Source organism: Numida meleagris, chromosome 5, assembly GCF_002078875.1.
Source record: "Numida meleagris isolate 19003 breed g44 Domestic line chromosome 5, NumMel1.0, whole genome shotgun sequence".
NCBI classification, from domain to species: domain Eukaryota; kingdom Metazoa; phylum Chordata; class Aves; order Galliformes; family Numididae; genus Numida; species Numida meleagris.
Genome location: NC_034413.1, coordinates 20,713,545 through 20,735,155, shown reverse-complemented (window position 1 = coordinate 20,735,155; position 21,611 = coordinate 20,713,545). Strand labels below are relative to the sequence as shown.

Genomic DNA, 21,611 nt, shown 5'->3' with positions numbered 1-21,611 from the left:
AAATCTGACACTGAAAATACAGTAATACAATAAACAAAGCAGAACTCTGTATATGGAGGAGTGGAGACTTGCTCAAATTGAGACCTTTTATGCTTTGCCCTTCATTTTGGAAGGTCTTTGTAGCTGCACGTAACACTGCAGTTTCCTAGAAAGTTGGCCGACAGTTCAGAAGCTGTTTAATTAGGCTGTTCTACCAGGAGTCTTCATGAAGATGGTCAGTACTCAATTAAATACTGAAAACTGCTGCATTTGCTGAGTCAGACATACTTTTCTCATTTTGAAACCTACTGCAGCACTGTGATATTGCATTTCATACAAGCAACCACATCACTTCCATTAAATTCCAGAACACACAGAGCAGGGCCTGTTCCAAGCGCCTGGACGCCAACGAACATTTCAGTATAAATGCTGCAGCTTGTGGGTTACAGGAATTTTTATTGGCCAGTGACTGTGGCAAAAGGTGAGCATAAGCCTATAGCTTCATGTAAAGCCTACTGCTTGGTATGGGAATTTCACAGCAATATACAATCAGAACTACATTTTCACTCATTTAGTTAAAATTCCCCATGCATAATGCAACCTCTTGCGTGTTAGTGCCTACTAAATCAACACTGGTCAAGTGTATCAGCACGAGCATAGAGTTCCCAATGCATGGGGCAGGGTATTTCAAAAGAAACGTCCAGATATTTCAGATGCACTCCTTGCAGCAGGAACCAAGTTAGCTCTGCTTTATGAAGCCATGTAAAAATGTATCCAGCTTTGGAGTCGTTCTCCCACAACCAGCAGTTTCAGGTTTCAGTTATTCTGCCACTGTGATTGCATATGTTCTTGAGGTATAGTTCCCTGACCTCCACAAGTGATATGACAAGGTCTACCACGCATGAGATTCTGAACAACCTCTTAATAACAGACATCTCTGCCAGCAACATAATCCAGCTCGGTGACCCTGGAGCTTGAAGATAAAGAGGTCTTTCACAACCAGGCTCTGCTGGGGCAGTTATTGATCCAAGATTAACCATCTATAGATGTATACATACCCATTCACTCAGTATGGGTAAATAGAGGACAATCTGCTTTAGAAACAAGTTTTTCAGATTCAGCAGCAGAGGACACAAGCAACTTCAAAACTCCTAAGTTTAGGAATTTATTGCCCAGAGATCTTGAGGAAATGACAGTTTTTAAAGAGAGATTATAAACTAGCAGCAGGTACTCGTATCTATTTATTCATTTCCCTTGTCTTATAATTAAACAACCTCTAATCAAGCCATCAGCAGCATCCATCCAATCACAGATTGGGTTCTGCAGACTCTTAATGCACAGGACCACTTTCAGTTTTATAGCAGCAATCATTAAGCTCTATGTCATACGTTACGTTTCAGCTTCTACACTCTGTAATATCTTATTTTGAAAGTGGTAACATTTCAGAAACTTTTGATTATGTTATACTACCAATCACATCTGCTAACAAGTCTGCTTGAAGAGCTGCAGAACACAAGCACTGGGGAGGAGATGTGTACAATACATTACTTTTAAAAACAGGAAAAGCCATCTCTAGTCAAGGCTTGTCCTCTACTTAAGTCATAAGTTATCAGATAAATACAAAGAAGTTGCAAAATTGCAGCTTGGGATTTAGAATGAATGCAAGTATGTCCTTAATAAAATGCACGGTTATTGTACAGCTGGTTCTAATTAAAGAACACAACGACTGAACCTGTCACTCCTAAGTGTCATCAGTAATCCTTAATCTCGTGATGAGGTCTTTTTTAGACTGAACCAGTATCTGGAATCATTTCCAAGTGATCTAGATTTTAAAAACAAGCCATCCAGTGAAAAAGAAGATGTAAAAAAAATAGTTTAGTTTTGTTCTGAGGCAGGAAATATAACAAGTTCCTACACAAGTATCTAAAAGTATTTCATAAAACATCCTCTAAAGTCTGTTTTGGAGGTATTCATGGCAAATTCACAGCAGTTGTCTTAGATGTAAATGCAGGTAAACTTTTTAAAACTGAGGTTAACATGGCTACCAAGAAAATAAAGAGAAGGGAGAAAAAAACAAAAACAAAACAACAAAAACACAGAAGAACAACAACTCATTCAACCTGCCGGTGACCTGTGAGGCACAATTCCATTCTTCCCCTCCTGCCTGCTCTTCACACGCCAGGAGCAGCAGGCCAGCTCTCTGCTGCAGCATCAGGGTCAGGTAAGGATTGCAGCAGAGAACGAAGGAGACTGCCATTGCATCCAGCGAGCTCTTTGCCATTTTTCCCCCTCCAAACTATTCTTTAAAAATGATACAGCTAATCAGCTCCATCCTACCACTTCCAACTCAATTAACAATGCAAGAGGCAAGGTATTTGTTTCCCTAACAAAACACTGGCACATAAAAAAGATGCGGAGAGAAAGGAGATCCTGACAAGGACTACCAGCACATGATTCCTTTAGCATTATGCCCATCATGAAGCCATCTACTGTATTATTCTCAGTACAACATGTACTGTTTAACAAGGAAGGGGACTGACACTTGCACATGCTTTAAGCACAGCCAGATGAAGGGACATGACAGCGCCTTCACAGCTACCCCAGAAGACCCGGGGGCAGCAAGAGCAGCACACGTGAGCCCGGAACTAAGGCAGTGCTCGCACCCCGTGAGCCCCACAAGCCCATTATGGATCACATGCTAAGAAGCAGTTCGCAACATGACAGCAGCAAGCACCGCCTGAGCAAACAGCACCAGCAGCATCACCCAGATTTACCCCTCCCATCCTCTACCAGGGAAGTTCCGAGCACTTTAAGACACGGTGGCTCCCCTTCCCAGCGTGCAGCGCCAGCCACCGCTCTGTGAGGGGCCGAGCCCTACCCCGGGACGTCCATCCCCACAGCAGCACCCGGCCCGGAGGCTGCGCCCCGCGGGACAGCGACACGGCCGGCGCCGGGCAGGCCGGCAGCGCGCACCTGCACCCCCCACGGGGCCCGGGCCGCGCCGCGCCCGTCAGGCTGCGCCCCCCGGTACCACTCACCTCGCGGGGCCGGGGCGCGGGGGGAGGAGCCTCCTCCAGGCGCCGCAGCGGCTCCCCCTGCTGCCGGCTCGCCGTCCCCTGCTCCCGCCGCCGGGCTGCGGCGAGGCGCCTGCCCCCGCTGCCGCGCTGCCCCCCTGCCGGCAGCCGCCGCTACTCCCCCTACCGCCGCGGCTCGGCTCGGCTCGCCTCGCCTCACCTCACCTACGCCGCCATTTTGTTTCGCCCTGTTGTACTTAACGTGAATCCGACATGACACTGATTACAGCCCAATGGAGTCTCATTAAAACCTTACCTACCCCCGCGCCCCGCCCACCGGCACCCGCCATTGGGCCGCCCTGCGCACGCCGCTCTATTCTCACAGGCTGCGCACCCACGTCCATCACACGCCCCCACCGGCCCCGTTCCGCCCGGCAACCAGCCCGCCTCCCCCATTGGAAGGCGGGGCGTGTCAGTCACGAGGCACGCCCCTTCCCTAAACGCGCGGCCCCGCCTTCCCGCCAGAAAGGGCGGCGCCGGGAGCTGTCATTGGCTGCTGAAGCCGCCACACAGCCGCGCGGCCCACCGCCCCCCGCAGCCCGACCCGCCTCATTGCTGGGCCTCGGACGCCGACGATTGGTCTCCGGCTGCCGGCGGAGGAGAGAGTTCTCGCGGGCCCGCCCTCCCGTTGGCTGCCCCTGCCGTCTGTCTGGCTTCCCCGGCTTCGCTACCCTCCCCCACCCCGCCGCCGCCCCACCCGCTCCTGCCGCCGAAGTTTGTTCGGGAGGGTGAGCGCCAGGAAGAGACACCGGCGGCGGCCGCCTCAGGCAGCCCGGGAGGGCGGGCGGGCGGGCGCGCGACACACACGATCGAGCAGCCTTAAATCTCGAGCGTCACGCGCGCGCTTCAGATGCTGCCACTCGCCCGGGCGGGCGGGATGGAGCGGCGCGCTTCCAGCACGGCCCTCCCGAGGTGCCTGGCGCTGGCAGCCGCTTATCGCGCACACACACCCCGCACCGCGCTGGGAGGGAGGGAGAAGGAGAAGGAGGAGGAGGAGGAGGGGTGGAAGCTGGGACGACGACAATGACTCCCGGCTCTACAGCCGCACGCAGCTCCCTGCAAGTTTCGCCATGCGAAGCGCAGGGACTCCTGTCACCCCCCCGCGAGGGAACAATCGCCGCCTCGGTGAGGCGGGGTGGGAGCACGCAGCGCAAAACCTCGGCCATCCGCTGCCTCCCCCCGCCCCATCAGTCCGGCCATCGCCTCCTGCTGCTGCTCCCCGAGCCTGCAAAGCGCACCGCGTTGCAACGCTTTTACCGAGCGCGAGTGTCTGCAAACACGTGCATCAGCCTCCAGTGCAAAAAGGGGAGGAAAAAAAAAAAAAAAAGTGCCCGGGCTGTGACAAGTCCTCTGCACTGCGCGAGGGGAGAGAAGGGTGATTACGGCAAATCGCAGCCCGTCACCCAGCGCGGAACCAGCCCCGCCGCACGCTCTCTGCTACCCCCCGTAACTCCGGGCAATCTGACCTCGGCTGCAGGTCCCCTCCGCCGGCCGTGACCTCCTTTCTCTGCCCGTGTGAGCGTCTGCAGAGCGGTTCCTGCGGAATGTGCTGCCCCTGAAACGCGATCGCGGCTCCTCTCTCTCTCTCGCTCGCCCGCTCCCGCTCAGTCTCTCGCTCGCTCGCTCTCTCTCCTGGCCGCAACCAGAGCCAGAACACAACAACAACACGGCCTCCCCCACCCCCTTCCCCAAACACACGCCGAAGAGCCCCAGACGAACCGGGAGGGGGTGGAGGGAATCCCCCGGCAGCGGATGGATGGCACCAGTTACCTTCCGCGAGCCTCTTCGCGAGAGGGGGGAAAAAGCAGATGAATACCGAGAGAATACCTTGTGCCTCCCCTCCTCCTCGGCGGGCGCCTCGTCTCGCTCCCAGCACTAAAGGTGGACGGCCGGATCGGCTCCGGCGGGGGAGGGGAGCCACGCCGGCAATTAGCGCCGAGGAATTAACGCGGAGCCCGGCCCGAGCCCCGGCCTCCCGGTGCGGGCGGGCGCGGATCGCGAGCACTGGTGCTGAGACACAGGACCTGATAACAGCTAATTGAAAGGTTAATCTACATAGGCTGTGACAGAAGAGGTCCCTCCCCACTTTTTTATCTGCTGTTGGCAAGTGGGAAATTGAGAGCTCCCCCCACCTTTTTCCCTCAAAAAAAAAAAAAAAAAAAAAAAAAAAAAAAAAAAAGAGAAGAGAGAGAAAGGGGAAAAAGGCAATAAAGTTTGGGGGGAGGCGCGGCCCCGCGGCCGCCGTTGGTCTGAGGAGGGGGCGCGCGGGGCGGGAAGGCCGTGGAGCCATGCTGCCAAAGGACACTCACTCAACGCGTGGAAGTTGTAATCCCCAAGATGGTTTTGTCAGTCGCGGTTCGCAAACACCACTTTTCACTCAAGTATGAGGTGACCAGACACCATAGGCTGTGGCACCAGGCAAGGGAGGAGAAGGCAGTCCTGCCCACCTGGGCAGCTCCTCAACTTAGCGCCTGCTGAGCGCTCCCAAACCTGAGCCCCATTCCTGAGGTCCCCCTGGCATCCTTTTCCATGTGTTTGGGTGTTTCTCTGCAAAGCTTTATAGGATTAGTGTCTGGTCCTGAAAAAGAAAAGATAAAGGAAACTATTTATATGAAAAAAAAATTGTACGCACAGAGGAAAAAAATAGAGTGCGTAGAAAATGACCTTCTACAATAAATCAACAAGGTCTTTCCTAAATCATGTATTGCACGTAGACCAGTAACGGGAAAAAAGTTTCCATAATAATATATTAGCCATTTAGGCTTAGTGCAACTTTTTCAGTCAATTCCTGTGGATACTGAATAAGGAAGCTCCTTGGTGATGTTTCAGAGCACTGTAAAATTGAATGACCTACTTACAGACATCACCAGGTGAAAATGTTTTTCCAGCGTATAGCTGTGATACTGTACCTGTTGACTGACTTTTAATGGCCAGATGCAGCCTTTTAAATGTAGAGTAGTAAACTGAAATGTGTAGTAACCTAATATTTATTGGAAAATCCTTCAAAGTTCATGTATTATGCAGGATTTGGCTGTGATTGAAAATGGTTTTAAAATTATTGGAAACAATGTAAATCATTACAGCATAATTTGTAGCAACAGTATTCTTAATGTTGTGTCAACATTTCCATTATAGACCTTTTATTTTTTTATTATTTTTTTTTTCCTGGGAAATTTACAACTTGGTTAGTGGTAAGAGAGAAAAATAATCTCTTGAAACTGAAACTTGGCATGGTGCATCCCAGCTCAGGAAACAAAACAGTGGAGAAAACTTGACAATGTTTGGCCATTTTTGAATTATGAGTGTGCTGAAGAATAGCACAGAAAAAAAAATTTATAAAAGTCTCTATTTTAAATACATGTATTTGTTCTTCTTAATCCTTTTTATAAAAATAAACTTTAGAGCACAATATATCCTTAGGTATTGTGTTCCAGGTTTTAATATATTCAGGAATCTTTTGTTTGAAGATGAAGTCCTACGGATCTTGACATTTACAGGTGTATCTAATACTATGTAAAGTACATGAACTTCTTTATAGATTAACCATCCTTCAATGAAGTTAGATCTGCTATCACTGTCAATTTTACTCTTTCCCAATAAATAGTAATACTATTTCAAAAGAATTGCAACATGCAAATTTAGGGCAGTTCAATTTGAAAAACAATTGGTAGTCTGAAACAATGTGTGTTGCACAGACAAACCATACGTGCCAGAAACACTTCGGAGCTAACCAAGAATGTCTAGTATGTTGGGTGCGTTTTGCTTTGTGATCTAGATAAGAAATATCTTTCTTTTCTTGTGTGTAAACGCAACAATTCCTATTTAAAACTGAAGCTACATTAAAAAAAAACCATTGAAAAGTTATAAGCCCATCAAGGAAGTCAGCATAAGGAATTAAATTCAAATAAGCAAATAAAACTTTAGCATGTCTACTACTGTAAAACTTTGGGGCATTTACTCTCCCACATACACTATAGGACCAATGAGGTACTATGACAGTTAATGTCCCCAGACAGTAACAAGTGTCTGGACACCTACACATCAAATATACCCATCCCATCTTCTAAAAAAACGTCCCTAATATTGAAAGGAAAAAAAAAACCCTCTAAATCCAAAGCTACTCTAATCTGCTTTTAGAAGGACGTTCTATGGGTCAGTTTGCCTGTTCTGTTAATTTCCTTGCTTTAATTACAATGTAAATACCCTTAATTTTTTTTTTCCTTTGGAAAGATATATTTGGTTGCACATCTGTATTGTAGTATATGTAGTAACCTTATCCTTACTTCCAACTGTCCTTAGGATTATTCCAAAACCTCATGTACAGTGGCTATTTTTGGATCACAAGCAAGAGAAAGCAAGAAGCTAAGGGATGAGCATGGTCTGAGCTAAATTCAGTTCTGAAAAATCAAAATCTGAAGATTGCTATATGTGTAGCAGTGGTGTAAGACAAGCTGGAAACGTAAATGAAGTCTAGCCATATACAGACCAGATTCATCGCTATACAGAAAAGAAAGCTAAATTAGAGTTTGAACACTTGTCCGAAAACAGCAAAAATAATTTTGCGCATTCAATTACTGCCATATATAAGATTTTTTCTTTGAGGGCTTTAATCACTGGTGGAGTTCCATTACAATCAATCAGTGAGGTTGGAGCATAGTTAGGAACAATTATATGGTTGTCCATGTTGGTATAGCAACAGATCCCTGTGGATCTTTGTGCTGCTGAAGTCTTGACCCCCATCAAAGTCAGTGGCAAAACTTTCTCTGACTTTAACAAAGCCAGGGTGTTCTTTCTATTATTACCATACATATCCACATATGTGAGTACGCTCACCTGGAAATTGCCTTCCCTGGCGCAAGCTGCTGAGAGAAGTGACCTTGGGGAGAAAATTCACTGTAAGAGTTTCTTCTCAGCCTCTACAGCCATCCCAAGCATGTCCCCGCTACTGGCCACATGCATATATCCTTTACTTAAACCTACCTCCTCTGCTTAGCTTACTTGCCATGGGTTCGGCAGCTTCCATGCAGCCCTGACCTTCAACTTCATATTTTTTCTGGACTTAAACAGCCTTTCTTTTTTTTCACTTAGGTTTTTTGTTTTTGTTTTTCTTTTTAAAAAGCCCCATGTGTTGTAATTTCATCTGAAATATTAATCCATGTAACTAAGTCTACCCAGCTAAATACAAACAGCATGTTTCTTGGCTTCTGCATGAGGATATGCATTACTGCCCGCAACAGAGCATCACCGTGCTATTTAATCACAATTAACTATACTGTGTATCATACAAGTGTACACATACATTTAGTTATACACACATTGAGTGAAAAACCTATGAGCGTAATTTCTGATCATTTGCTGTCTCATTTGAATAATAATATAAAATAGTCTCCTGCTGCCAACTTATTGATACGGGGGCATTTTGATTCCTGAAACTAACAGCTTATAAGGTAAATGCTGTAACAGTCTCAACTCAAGAGCTGCGATTGGTATGATACTATAATTTGGAAATAAATGTTTGTGGTAGATCAGCTGTCATCCCACAGGGACAGAGACAGTGACTTTTTATAATAAATCCCACATGTTCCATTCTACTCCGGCAAATATTCCACGCTGTCAGATCAAAGTACTTTACAATCCTTAATTAATTAGTTCCTATAAGAGCTCTGTTAGATGAATGCACACTATTTTTCCTGTTCTCCACTCAGGGGTACAAAGAACAGAGCAGCCATCAGAAGGGGATGCCAGCATAAGTAAGAATCTGTCTGCCTGGGTTCCAAGGGCCTTGCTCTAGTCTCAGGAGATCCAGTCATGGAGATAGCTGTGCTAGCCCAGGAGAAGAAACTTGCTCAAAATGCACGTTTGAAACCCTGTGTCTTTTTGCTGCATTAACTACTATACACGTTAAAAGCAAGAGGGCAAAGATACAGGGGCACAATGGAACAAGGCTAAAAGCAAAGCAGAAAAAATAGGTGGTTCCTATAGATGACAGTGTCCTGTGTAGTGGTGTCTTTCATATACACAGCATCTCACAACACATTCTATTTATACACTTTATAAAGGATTAGTAAGTGATTAATAGGCATTTTAATAAGTGGTGATCAATTCTTATTAGTCCAAAGGGTCTTCAGGTTTTTTGTAACAATCATTGTCACCTGAAACACTTCCTATTGATGTATTTAAACTCTGTAGTCTTTACCTGCTAATGTTGCATTAAACCTCACAAATGGAATCTTAATGTAAAGTGTAACCCAAAACGAATTATCTTAAGAGAAAATAATTGTCACTGAGGTTGCACAGTAAAATGTAAGTTATATTTACATTGGATTTAAATTTCTCCCTTTACCACATAAAATGCACAGATATGACAGGAAGCTTTTTGCTGCTGTGTGCAAGAGTAGGGTTTTCTAGGCTAATCCCAGGAGGAAGGCCTGGGATATTGCAGGCCTCTATATCACTCAGTACCACTGAACTTGGAGCAGCTTTGTGTTTTTGTACACATACACATTAATGCTTTGTGAGGGCAGCTGATGAGATGACGGATGGAACCAAAAATAAATAAGGATCAGTTTGCTGTGAGCGAGTGAAAGCTGCTGTAATCAGGGGCTGTTCATGTCCTTCTTGCTACCGTCCTGCTGCGATTAGTTAGGCTAGGTGAAAGGGGAGGATGCTGCTGTTTGCAGGAACTATTTTAATACCTCAGCTTGTCTTTGTGAACTTTAAAGTAATTAACTCTCCAATCATTATCGGTTGACTTTGTCTGCAGGTTTAGGTTTCCCTCCCGCTGTTCCCTTTGGGGATATTGGGTTGTCACTTTATAACGGGGGGGGGGGGGGATTCTTTTTAGAGTTCACACAAAATCCCTTTCACAGCTTTCCAACAGCTTTTTGTACTCTCCAAACTGTTGGAATATTCCCCTTCTGTTTTACTGAACATTACTTTTGTAACTTTCTCCAGATCCAACTGGACAAGAAGAGGGGGGAGAAAGCCTTTCTAGAAAGCCTTGCTGAGCCCTTCAGATGAGAAGAAGGACATCCTCTGTACTTAGAAGCCAATAAAAGAGATTGCAAAGGCAGCTTTGCTAAATAAGGTTACTTTGAGCCACTGAAGGATCCTGACAGTCCTTAATGTGACTGAATGAATCCTCACAACTTCCAACTGTGATGTGGTGTACTACATTCTAGCTCAGTTTTAGCCAGGGGAAAAATTCCAGACTTGAAGATGTTGGCAGTCCTTTAATGGTCTAACATTGCCAAGAAACATGGAGAAAAAGCGGGAGGAGAGAGCTTGACCCTACTTTTATTAATCCCATCCTCATCCAGTTTCTGCTGTATTTTTAAAAATCCTAATAATAAGCTGAAGAAATTGCAATGAACAGCATGGCTGTGACCAGACACCTCATTTGGAGACTTTTCTGACTCTGCACAACCCTCGGTGTATAACAGGACTAGACAAGCAGCCAGAGCAATAAGAAACATGAGCAAAAGGCACACCCACTGCATTTCAGGCTCAACGGATAGAGAAAGCCCTCACCTACTGCAGAGCTGCTTGGAGCACTTCCCCTTTCAGTTTCTGCTCAGCATCTCCTGGCACACCCACCTTCTCATGAAAAGATGGGAGCTGGGGAAATAACCCACATCACAAACCAGCTCTAAATTTGCTGAGTCCAGGTCTAGAAAACCTTAGGTCTGTTCTGTGTCATTCAGAAACTGAGCAACCTCATCTCCAGCGTTCTGCTTTTGCAGCTTTTAACCAAGTGGGATTGGGTTGGTCTCAAGGGCCCCACCACTGTCACAGATGGAGTTTTAGCGAATTCTGCTTGACGCTTTCTTTACTTTCTTTGTTGGCAGCGTTAGTTGTGAGATTCCCTTGCTAAATAAAGCTCCGGCCACACAAACCATTTATTTCAGTCACTTCCCATAGCTGCCAATGCCAGAGCAGCTCTACCTGCGTTAGCTACAACCAGGAGGCCTGTCAGAGTCAGATGGCAATATACCACATCACTTCAAACACCTTTCAGAAACCTTTAGATTTGCTCAACACTGCTTTAAAAATAGCCAATGGCTTGCTTGTGCTAGAGCTCCCAACCTGACTAACTCTGATTCTTAAATTATTGTCACGCACAGCAGGATTTTGTATTAAATACCCTTTGGGAAGGAAAATTGAGTGAAAAGGGATTTGGGGGCAGGTGGGACTTTTTTTCTGCATCGGGTAATATGAGAATGTGAACTACTGTAGCAGCTTGGAAGAGCTGAGGTCATAATATATCAGTACTGGAATCATGAAGCATCATATTCATATACACTGAGCTATACAAACTGTCTCCTCAGTGGTACATGGAATAGTTAGCTGGTGATTTATCAAGATACCAGGACAGAAATTGCATTATCCAGCACAACGAAACTCCTTGTTTATTTCTTTAAAACAAAACAGAAAAACAAACAAAAAACACCAACTCACAGAGAGGAGTTCCACCTCTCAACTGATGGAGAGGGTCAGAATCGCTTCCCTACCGTTGGCCAGAACTCCCCCCCACCCCCCCTCCGGCATCTACATCTTACTCCCCTTTGTTATGCGATATCCCACAGTGCCAGCTAAGTCAGGGAGTTGTCACACTCCTGGCTGGTGCAGCAGGATACAAAATAGCTGGGGGTGGGGAGAAAGACTGGAATGGTTGGGAGGTGGAAGGGAAAAGGCCCTTTTTTTTTTGTGAAAACAGTAGCACCAGCTGCATCCTGCAAGTCGCTAAATTAGCCAGTCAGTTGTTTTTCTTTTAATTTTTGTGTGAATTCAAGAATAGGTTGTGGATGTCTTGGCAACTCATGAATGAGGCTCTTTATGAAAGAATTCACCTTGCAGAGGGGCTGCTGTCAGATGCACAAGCCTCTTTCCATTAATTAAGCTGCAGAACATCCCCTGTTTTTTTCCCCATCCCTCTCAACGCCTGGATAATCAGGCCCTGTGTCTTTCCATAACACCACCGCTGCCTCCCATGCTCCTCGCAGTATTTCACCCACTCCGTTAATTCTGGGCTGCCCAATTTTTTGTTTTTTTAATGTTAGCTTATTGCTGCTAAGTGAGATATCATGCCAACGGAGCTAAGAATGAAGATGGATATTCTGCTTCACTGCAACCAGTAGCATTCCCTATGTATTATTTTCAGCTGAAGGGTGGCCTAAGAACAAAGTTGGATATTTTCAAAAGCTCAGCTGGGAGTTAATCAACTCCTATTGTCTTGCAACAGAGCTGGGTGCTTTGCTTGCATCTCCAGTGAGGTACCCCCTCTACTGTTGCTCACATGGAGCTCTGCACAGAAAGTGCAGAGGGCTTCTGTATGCACTAGCAGTGATCTGCTATCAGAAGTGCATCAGCTAAACTGGATGATGTTGGGGAGTGATTACGGGTGTAGTTTAGCCTGAACAGACAGACAGGTGTGGAACAGCAGGAACCCAGGGCAGTGGCCTCTCACCTGGCTTTGCCGATATCTGAACAAGGAGTGTGACTGCAGCCGAAGAGCCTTGACATTTTTAGTGCGGATGCTCAGGTGTGTATTTGTGGTGTTATTCACCTGCTTCAGGGAATAATCCAACATCCTTTAAAACCAGTGAAAGGTTTCCTCTGACTTTGGTGAGCTCACTATCGTGTTGCAAGTGTTTGCATGTTTAGGCTTATTTTTGTATTCTGAGTAACTGGGATTTTAAATCAGCCTTACAAAGTTACAGTGTGTGGTATTAATGACAAGCTTTTTAAAAAAAATCTGTTCATTTTCCTTCCTTTTCAGGTAAAGCCGAACATTAATTTCCTGAAAATGAAGCGATCTTAAGTAGAGCACACAAAATAATTAATCTGGACTAAATTAAAATAACTTAAATAAAGAGCTCATCTATGGCCTCTCTGCTTTTCCTGGGAAGCAATGGAAACATAAAGGAATCAAAAAGAAAGCAAATATAAAATTATCTAACAGGAAAGGAATCTACGAATATATGTAATAAACTCCAACATTACATCATAAAAATAACTTTCTCACAAATGCTGTCATTGCGAATGCCAAGACACATAGGAGATCATTCAATTAATAGTAGTAGTGAATAAGAAAATAACAAATGCTTTATACTGAAAATACACATTTTCTTATTTCTGGGATTGCTGGGATTTTCCAGAGATTATGAAATTATCTGTTAATAATAAGGTTTTCTTCAAGGTAAAATTGGAAATACCACTTACACTGTGGAGGTAGAAACTGTCTCTTTGAATGCAGGTAACACCTCCAAATATGAGCATTCACAATAAACTCAATGTTTTTACTACTGAACGTTGACTTTTTAATCCAGTGCCATAGTTTGATTAAAATGAAAACACTGAATACTTAGCGATAAATGGGAAAAATTCAGGAATGTAAGAAAAATAATTCTACTTTCATTAGCTTCAGGGAAAATAAGGCTTACTTCTTTCTGTTGTCATCTCCACTGCAAATAAGGACCTGAATTCCTGTGCCTAAATATATTTATCTCAAAGAAGACAGTAATATTGCTGAAGAGATGAAACACAATAGTAGTCAACAGCATCTTCTGAGTGTTAAACACATGGTGCTGTCTCTAGTCTTGCTGGAAGCTCCTTACTGCTGTTTTCCTATTTGATAAGTAGGAATGACACCATCCTGCCTTGGGACAAAGCAGACCTGGAGCTCAGAAATGCTCCTGTCTGTGTGAATGCTGGATATCATCACAGGGAACACGTTCAGCTTGGGAGGGTGTTTCTGGATACAGAGATAAACCCATTCAATTTCAACTGCTGCATGTTTTTCCCCCTATTATAACAATTAACCTCTTATAAAAGAATTAGCACCGAGTTTACATGTTGACTCTATAGACATTGGATAATAGCTTTGAAAGAAAAAAAAAAAGAATCTCTAGAAAATTACATTTCTCCTTTTGCTTCTAAAATTACAAACTTCAGAGTTCCCAGCTGGTAATGTAAGCAATCAAAATTGGGTCTCTTGAGTGCAGTTGCACGACACACATGAATAACAATCTCATTTCATAACGAATTAACCCGCAGCCCACCATGCTCCCTGCTTCCCACTCCTGCCACCAGGGCTGCCTGATTGGAGTGCTGCGGCTCCCACTCTGCACAGGTTGGGGAAGGTTGGGCAACACCAAACCCTCCCAGAGCTCTACCACAGCAGAGCTCACTGACTGGGAGATGTTTTGGACTAAAGCACCAAACTGAAACTCGGAAGCTCTGCCTTCGTTTTCTGTCTTTCTCACAGACTTCCTATCAGTAACCTCCCGGAGTTTCATCTTTTCCTCTGTCATACGGGGACAACAGTACCTCCTCTAGTCTTTTAAATCTAGAGTATAAAGAAAGCAATGCTGCCCTCCCTCCCCATCTCAGCTGAGGCATCCAATCACTGCTGTGATACTGGTCAGTAATGACATAACTGACTGTATCAGCAAAAGGGCCTACTTCAGTTTGGAACTTCTTGGTTTTATCTATTTAAAATTCTCTACTTTTTTTTTTCTTCTTTTCAAGAGAATGTAGAAGGACAGGAGTCATTTGTTTTGGGCTGATAATTTAGTTCTTTAAGTTCTCCAAGCATAGGATTATAGAAGGAAAGCATGGGACATGGACACATAGATTGAAATGGGGAAAAGCTGGCAAATTTTCTTCCTTCAGCAGGATCTCTGCCCACAAAGGCATTCCTTAGAGCTTAGACTTAAGGATGGTCTGCACATGAAAACCCAGAATGATCACAGAATTCAGTTGTGAGCCTCCCTCCACGAGTTATCTCAGAGTGATCTGAGCGGAGGTTCCCTCAACATGTTCTCAGTGTTTCACAGACTGAAGACCTTGAGCAATGAAGAGATTTTTCCTGGTGTTCAGTTCATTTTAAATCTCTCCTCACTATGATTTAAGCTATTGCAACCCCAATGATAGTTCCAAATCAGTTCTTCTCCTTTATTACTCTTTATTGCAGATGGTTATCTAGAGTGAACAGTTGCCGTATTCCTCCTCAGTAATCAATTCAGCAACCTGTAACCACTTGCTTCTTTTACTTCAAGTCTGTTTTGAAGTATTTTTAGCTGAAACATTCAAACGAGCACCACATCATCCAGTTGTGTCAGGCTGCCTTTCAGAGGGCTTTGTGCTACAAACTCCAGTCTGGAGAAAGGTTATTCACACATTCAGAAGACTGACTTTGCTGGCATATGTACATGTTTGTATTCGAAATTTCAGGACTGACAACCCTTCAAAACCAATTGCCTTCTCTTGGGACAGGAACATGATCCTTTATTTCTCTTTGATCTGAGAACTGACACTACTGTGATCTCAACTGCGAGTCTAACAACATTCAGCATGCTGTGCTTTACAGGCAGGACTGACTGCTCGAATGGAGGGACTCCATGCTGCCCTTGAGGGAACTGCTGCTTTGGTTTTTTTTGCTGCTTTTTTTTTTTTTTTAATCTCCTCCAAGTTTTGGAGGAAAAAAAAGCTTTTAGACATTACATAATCCATATGGACTTAAACAACAGTTGATTTCAGCAGCATCTTACCTTTTTCAAACACAGTTTCACCTGTGCAGTTTAGTACAAGACTTTTTCTTTAGATCAGAAGATGCAACAGGCCACCAAATATGCAGTGAAGGAATAAACTTATCCCCCACGTGCACCAAGAAGCACCACAACAGGCCAGATTCCCCGGACGAATGTGTGTGTAGTAAGAGCTCAGGAAAATCAGCACTCCACACTGCACGCATCCTTCCAGAGTGGCAGCTGTCTGCCAGCAACATAAGTCCTGCTTCTTTTCTCATGGTGAATTACAATGGAGCACAGCAGCCGTTGCAAGTTCAGCAAAAAGGGAGGCTGCTTACAGTGTGCTGCTCAGCTGAGGGGCACCAGCGGGACCGAGCAAGCCACAGCTGGCAGCTTCCCCCCGTGCCTCCAGCCCAGGGCCCTGCCCCATCCCCTGCTGCGGTGCCGGGCTGTACGTGTCCCACCAGCTGCACTGGGTGCAGGGCTCCTGGCACACGGGAGCCTTAATGGCTGTGCTTAAGAAGGCAGAATTATCTGCCACTGTGAAACACGTTTAAAAACCAAAAGGACTCAGGTGCTTAGAGCCACATGTATAATTTTAAAATCCCAAATAAGGAAGAGTCTGAAACTTAAGAAGACTTGAGTGAAATTCAGAGACAGACTCAAGCTCTTTTGACAAAGATAAATGAGTTACATCCATTCATGGAAAGAAAAACAATTTTATGATCATACAGCAGAATTGTTTCTAATTAATTCACAATCAATATTTCATACTGCTGCAGCAAGATCTGAGACAAGCGACAAGAAATCCTTCATCTGACGCATCCCAGCAGTAGTGTGGGTGCTGAGTCACCACTTCTAACCATTACTCACAAGTTTTTCTGATAGCTCATTACTCATCTCTTACGTTCCTTCAGCTCCTGGACTTACATGAAATATCAGTAGCAGGCCAGCAGCCAGTGGCACACACAGGCTGGCAGCAGCGCAGGGCAGACCCCAAAACCACAACCAGATTTAATCAAGATTGAAGCTTACCACACAGGCCTGTGGTGAGGTGGCAGGTCCTGAGGCCAGGCTGGGCAGTCCAGGGGCTAACAGAAAGTCTGTGGTGAAGAGATAGTGTTGAGGTGAAGGGAAGAAATCAGCGCATGAGCTGCAGCGTAAATAAAATGAACCCACAGCCTGGCATAAGCATAGCAGCACAACTAGCAACTAACACTCCTGCAAGATGGCCCAACGCTGAGCTGAATTAGGGCTTATGGACCAGAGCTGGGGTGGAGGGGAGGCCCCAAGTGAGGCTGGTCAGGGCCATCAGTGCTTATACACCCTGACATTGTCCTCTGTGTTTTCAAGTGGTCTTTATAATCAAATGCCATGAAGTGTACCATATATTTACTTGGCACATAGAGCAGGACTTTAATGTTATACAAATAACGACCTTACTCTACAAACCCTTCTATTTGTTACTGAGATCTTGCTACACCCTGGGTAAGAGAACGCTGGGTGCCTGCACTGATGAGGCTGTTTCACTGTGATAAGCTACAATAAGTGAGCTCAGCTTTACATCGCTGGAGTGTGTTTGCATATTGCACTATCAGGGAAAAGAAAACCTTCTATGTTGCAAGAATCTGCCATACACAAAAATCCCACTACAAACATCTACATGAGCAGCTCCAATGAAGTCAATACTCTGTGAACGTGCTGTGTGGATGCTAGCAAGGCTAACTGAAAGGATCTTTGACTTCAACACTTCGTTGGAGGCTCACCGGAAAGCTCATCTGTATCATTTCAGGCCTTTCTGGGATATCTGTTGCCTTCTGATTTATGAAATTGCACATGGAAAAAGTGCAGCAAATGTTATTGGCTATGAGAATTTAAACAGTCTTTTGGAAGAATCGTCATTAGAATCAGTCTTAAGTCCAGCCAAATATTCTCAGTCTTTTTTATTTCAGTTCTTGATGGATGCTTTCCTGCTGAAAGGGGAGCTGGAAAAATTGTTTGTATTTCCACTCTATACGGCACTTTTTCTCTATCAGCTGCTGATTTCCGATTCTTTTTTCGTGTCATATGTTTTTTAAACTGACTGACAAACCTAAACTGTATCTTATAATTGTAAAATACTGCATAGAATGAGAATTATATCTTAAAATTCTTCCATCAAGTCAATGCAATCTTATTAATAAGGTGAAACAATTATTTTAGGGCAGGATCCTGGAAAGGTGGCAAAAAAAATTAACAATCCAAGAAAACAACTTCTACATTAAGAACCAAACAATTTCACATCTGTATGAAACTGTAGGCACATGCTCATGCATGCATGTAACATACTCATAGTGTAGTGGCACATTATTATGGTTTTAGATATAGGCTATTAAAATAATGTAAATAAACAAAAAAAAGCAGATTACCAGAAAAACTGCAATAACAAGGTTCAGACCCAAATGATAAACTCAAGCCAGCTGAGAAGAGCCAGAGCATTTATGATTTCATTCTTCTCCTACAACATTTGTTTTCACCATCTTATCTACAAAAGAGATGTGGGGGCGGGGGTGAGGTTCTGAAGTGCCAAGATTGTTTCTCCAACCAAGCTCAGGCTGGGTCTTGTTTGACTGAAGTGGAAATACACCTTTTGCAGCAAGCTCTGAGTCTGAACAAGACTTGCCATGTCCATTCAAACAACAGCTCTGACAGAAAGACCAATCCGACTGTGGGGGGAAAGTCCTTCAGGAGAGTGTAGTGAATTTAAGCAAACAACCAATGCGAACTGATGGCCCAGTACAACGTTTTTCCCTCTCTAGTCCATCCTCTGAGCAGAGCTAGCTAGCAGCATGGACCTTGTTTGGAGAGGCGTGCTGCAGCTGAACAGGGCAGTGCTGGTGCAGAACAAAGCATTACCTTCAGGCAAGCCAGCGGGAAGGAATTGGTAAACAAAGTTACCCATAAAGTGAGAATGCAGCACTAACATAAATGAAAGTGATTGTAAACTGTGTTAATGCATGGATAATTAATGTGGTAAATACAACAGAAGGCACACAAAACACTGCTTTGGTGAATGTTGTAGAAAAACCTGTCAGAAATAGATGTCAAATATATCCTTTGTAGCTTCACTGAGGTATTTTGCAGCGCAACAATCAAAACAAATATGCAGATTCCAATTATGGGACAAGAATCTTCTTGTAGTCTGTGTTAGGAGTTCCCTGGCAGCTCACTTTGTGGCATGCAGCTCTTGTGCTGTGCTGAGATGTGCTGAGAGCTCAGGTCCCAGGTTAGACCTCAGTCCCTCTGAGTTCACATAGCTCTTGTACCCTTGAAATGAAATCACTTTCCTGCTTAAACTGTGTGCATACAGAAGAGTTTCTTTGTTTAATTCTTATTCGGTTGTGATGATGTTCTTTTCTGGCTGTTCAGCGTCTGCACTTTAGTGTTTATGACTGCGTCTTGGGCTTCCTAGGTGGACATCCATCTCATGTGGTGCTTACCATTAGAGTCCTCTCCATCCTATTCAGCAGCATGTCCATTAGCATCAGCTGGTGCTGAGCAGCCTCACCATTTCCTCAGACTCCGCAAGGTTGGAACAAACATTTGCTAGACCACAAGCAACATGCAGCAGTTACACCTGGCAAATCTATATCAAGGGAAGATTATAGATATTAAAGCCAACAGGGACCATTCCACATCGCAAAGCAACTTTCCAGCATGCTCCACCATAGCTAAGCAAGAGCAAACGCATGGAGACAGAGGCTGTCAAAGGGCCCTGAGAACATCCCCCCTCCTGGAGCTTGCCTGCCTGGGCTGAGGGTCAATCTAGAGGCAGTGCAGCTGGAAGGTGCTCCAGCTCCTTCACTGGACACTCCAACCCCAGCCGCAGCCTTTCCCACACTGCACCACAGTGAATATCACAGCATCAGCAAGTGTCATAAGATGAAAAAAGCAAAATTTGGAAAAAGTCGACGAGAGCTCAAACAAACCATGATAAACACGTCAGGATGCCTTGGCTGATTCGGGTGCAGGCTGGGGCTTGGCTCCTGAAGAAGCCTTTTTGTGCCTATGGCTGAACTCCTGCTGCAGCTGCTCAAGCCTTTTGCAACCACAGTGTTGTGACACAGTCATGATTTTACCACAAAAGTGGCGCTGGCCTGCCATGAACCCTGAAGAGCTCAGCCCCGGCGAGGAAGGGAGGCTGGCAGCAGCACAACCAACTGAGCCTGGTTTCCTTAGGAACCCGGCCCAGGAGAGCAAGGAAGTAAGAGCATGTGTGTTCTGGTAGGCAGTGAATAATCCATTAAAACTCTTAATTAAAAATTTAAACATGTGTTTGCTAATTACATCACCCTTCTCCTGCCCTCAAAAAGCAGCAAATGAGCATGGATACACACCTGCCTGTGTGTTTGTTTCCTTGTGATGATGCTCACTTGTTCAGCAACCCAAATAACAGCTCAGGTAGCAGCTGCCTTTGTGAAAACATTCTGGGAAAGAGCGATGACAAATATTTTCTTTTTTGTACTGAACGGCAGGACTGTTCACAGGAATCCCGCTCACTGCAAATGCATGCTCTGAATCTGTGGACATTTTTTGTGTATCTGTGCTGATGCTATTAGTTCTTGTCTCTCAGATATGGCTATTTAAAGCCAGCAATCCACATTGTGCTGGCCAGCCACCTCAAGATCTGTGAAAAAAAAGGAAGAGACTGGCTAAATGGTTTAAAAAGTAGGCTCTAAGGATACAAAAATGAACGAGGCTTTTGTCTCCATGCTCAGAAACTGCAGAGAAAGGTCTGCCGGGGCTCTAGGCCCTCCAGAGAATCTCAGCTTTGCTGGCATAGAGTGGGGCTCCACACATAGAGAACGGGATGAGAAGCCTCAGCATACCACACGTTGATAGTTGTCCATGCAAATGAACTCTCACAGCAAGCAAAACTTGTTTCTCCACCTGTAAGCCACCCCCCAGGGAACGTCCTCGAGTACACATAGCCTCCTCTGTGGCTCTGCATTGGATGGGTGGTAACCACCCACCACCAGGCCACAGCTTCTGAGGTGGGAAAACTGCTTTATCCATTGCTAGGGGAGTAGGATCACGTTCAACATTGTCGCTATTTATTAGTCATTAATTTGGCATGCAGGTCTGCCTGTGCATTAGTACAACTGTGCTGTGCTATAAAAGGAACACTCGGTGAAGAATCAGTCTTAGCAGGTGGGCTGTTGTCCGCTGTGGGGATGGTGACCCTCACCAGGTATTTGCCCTGTCTGCTCTCCCCAGACGTGCCTTCACACAGGGTCCTACCACAGCCTACTGCACCTCTTGGGAAGGAGTCCATCTGGGACTTATTTCCTTGGGGCACATAGAGCCCTCCCTACTGCACCAGGCCTTCTCCAATTCCATCTAGAAAAAACCTGGCAGGCAGTAAGAATTGGTGAGCTCAAAAGTCTGATGCTGTGCTCCACTGACATGGCACTGCCTGGAGACTTTGAATGACCCCCTGAGATGATCTTTAAAGTGCTAACTTAGTGCGTTCAGTAATTGTTTTAATGCTTCATGGGCGATTCTTGAGAAGGCCTCACTCTCCTCCAACGTACAGACAAGATGGCCACCTGCTGCCACTGAGTCTCCCCACGCTGAGCCATGCCCTGGGGCAGGCTGACAGAGGCTCTGAGCGCATTGCCATGTGAGGTGACACACCTGCTACTGCAGGGTAAGGAAACCAGCTGGCTCTTCCTTGTTTTAAAAACGGGCTGTTTGATAAAAACTGAGGTACGGCTAGAGATTAGGACGCCAAATAGCAAGTTAGGGCCACATGAGCTCCCAGGCAATGCCAGGTAAGCTGGATCTGGTCAGAAACACTGGGCTCGGTGGCCAGGGCTCAAGTCACTGAGGAGGGAGCTCAGATGTGAAACTCAACAATTGCTTTGTGTTTGTAGGGTGTCAGACCAGGTTTGAGTCAATTCCTGAATCCCAGAGCTCATCTCTGCTCCATTTGCCTTTTCCTAACTTGCTGGTTGGTGACACGCAGCTGCATGGTCTCTGGCAGGAC

At 45.2% G+C, this 21,611-nt stretch overlaps 1 protein-coding gene across 10 annotated transcripts in view; it reads right to left on the bottom strand.

Annotated features, from left to right (window-relative positions):
* The window catches only part of KAT6B (lysine acetyltransferase 6B), a 101,964-nt gene extending 95,787 nt beyond the window's left edge, over positions 1–6,177 (bottom strand). For 2 of the 10 annotated variants that reach the window (XM_021398244.1, XM_021398245.1), the window contains exon 1: positions 4,881–5,154. The gene's annotated coding sequence lies outside the window, so the exon portion shown is untranslated. Of the gene's footprint in view, positions 1–3,017; positions 3,160–3,213; positions 3,549–4,519; positions 4,682–4,772; positions 5,158–5,362 lie in introns of those variants that run through there. The other 8 variants (XM_021398242.1, XM_021398241.1, XM_021398240.1 and 5 more) reach the window with 8 other exon arrangements.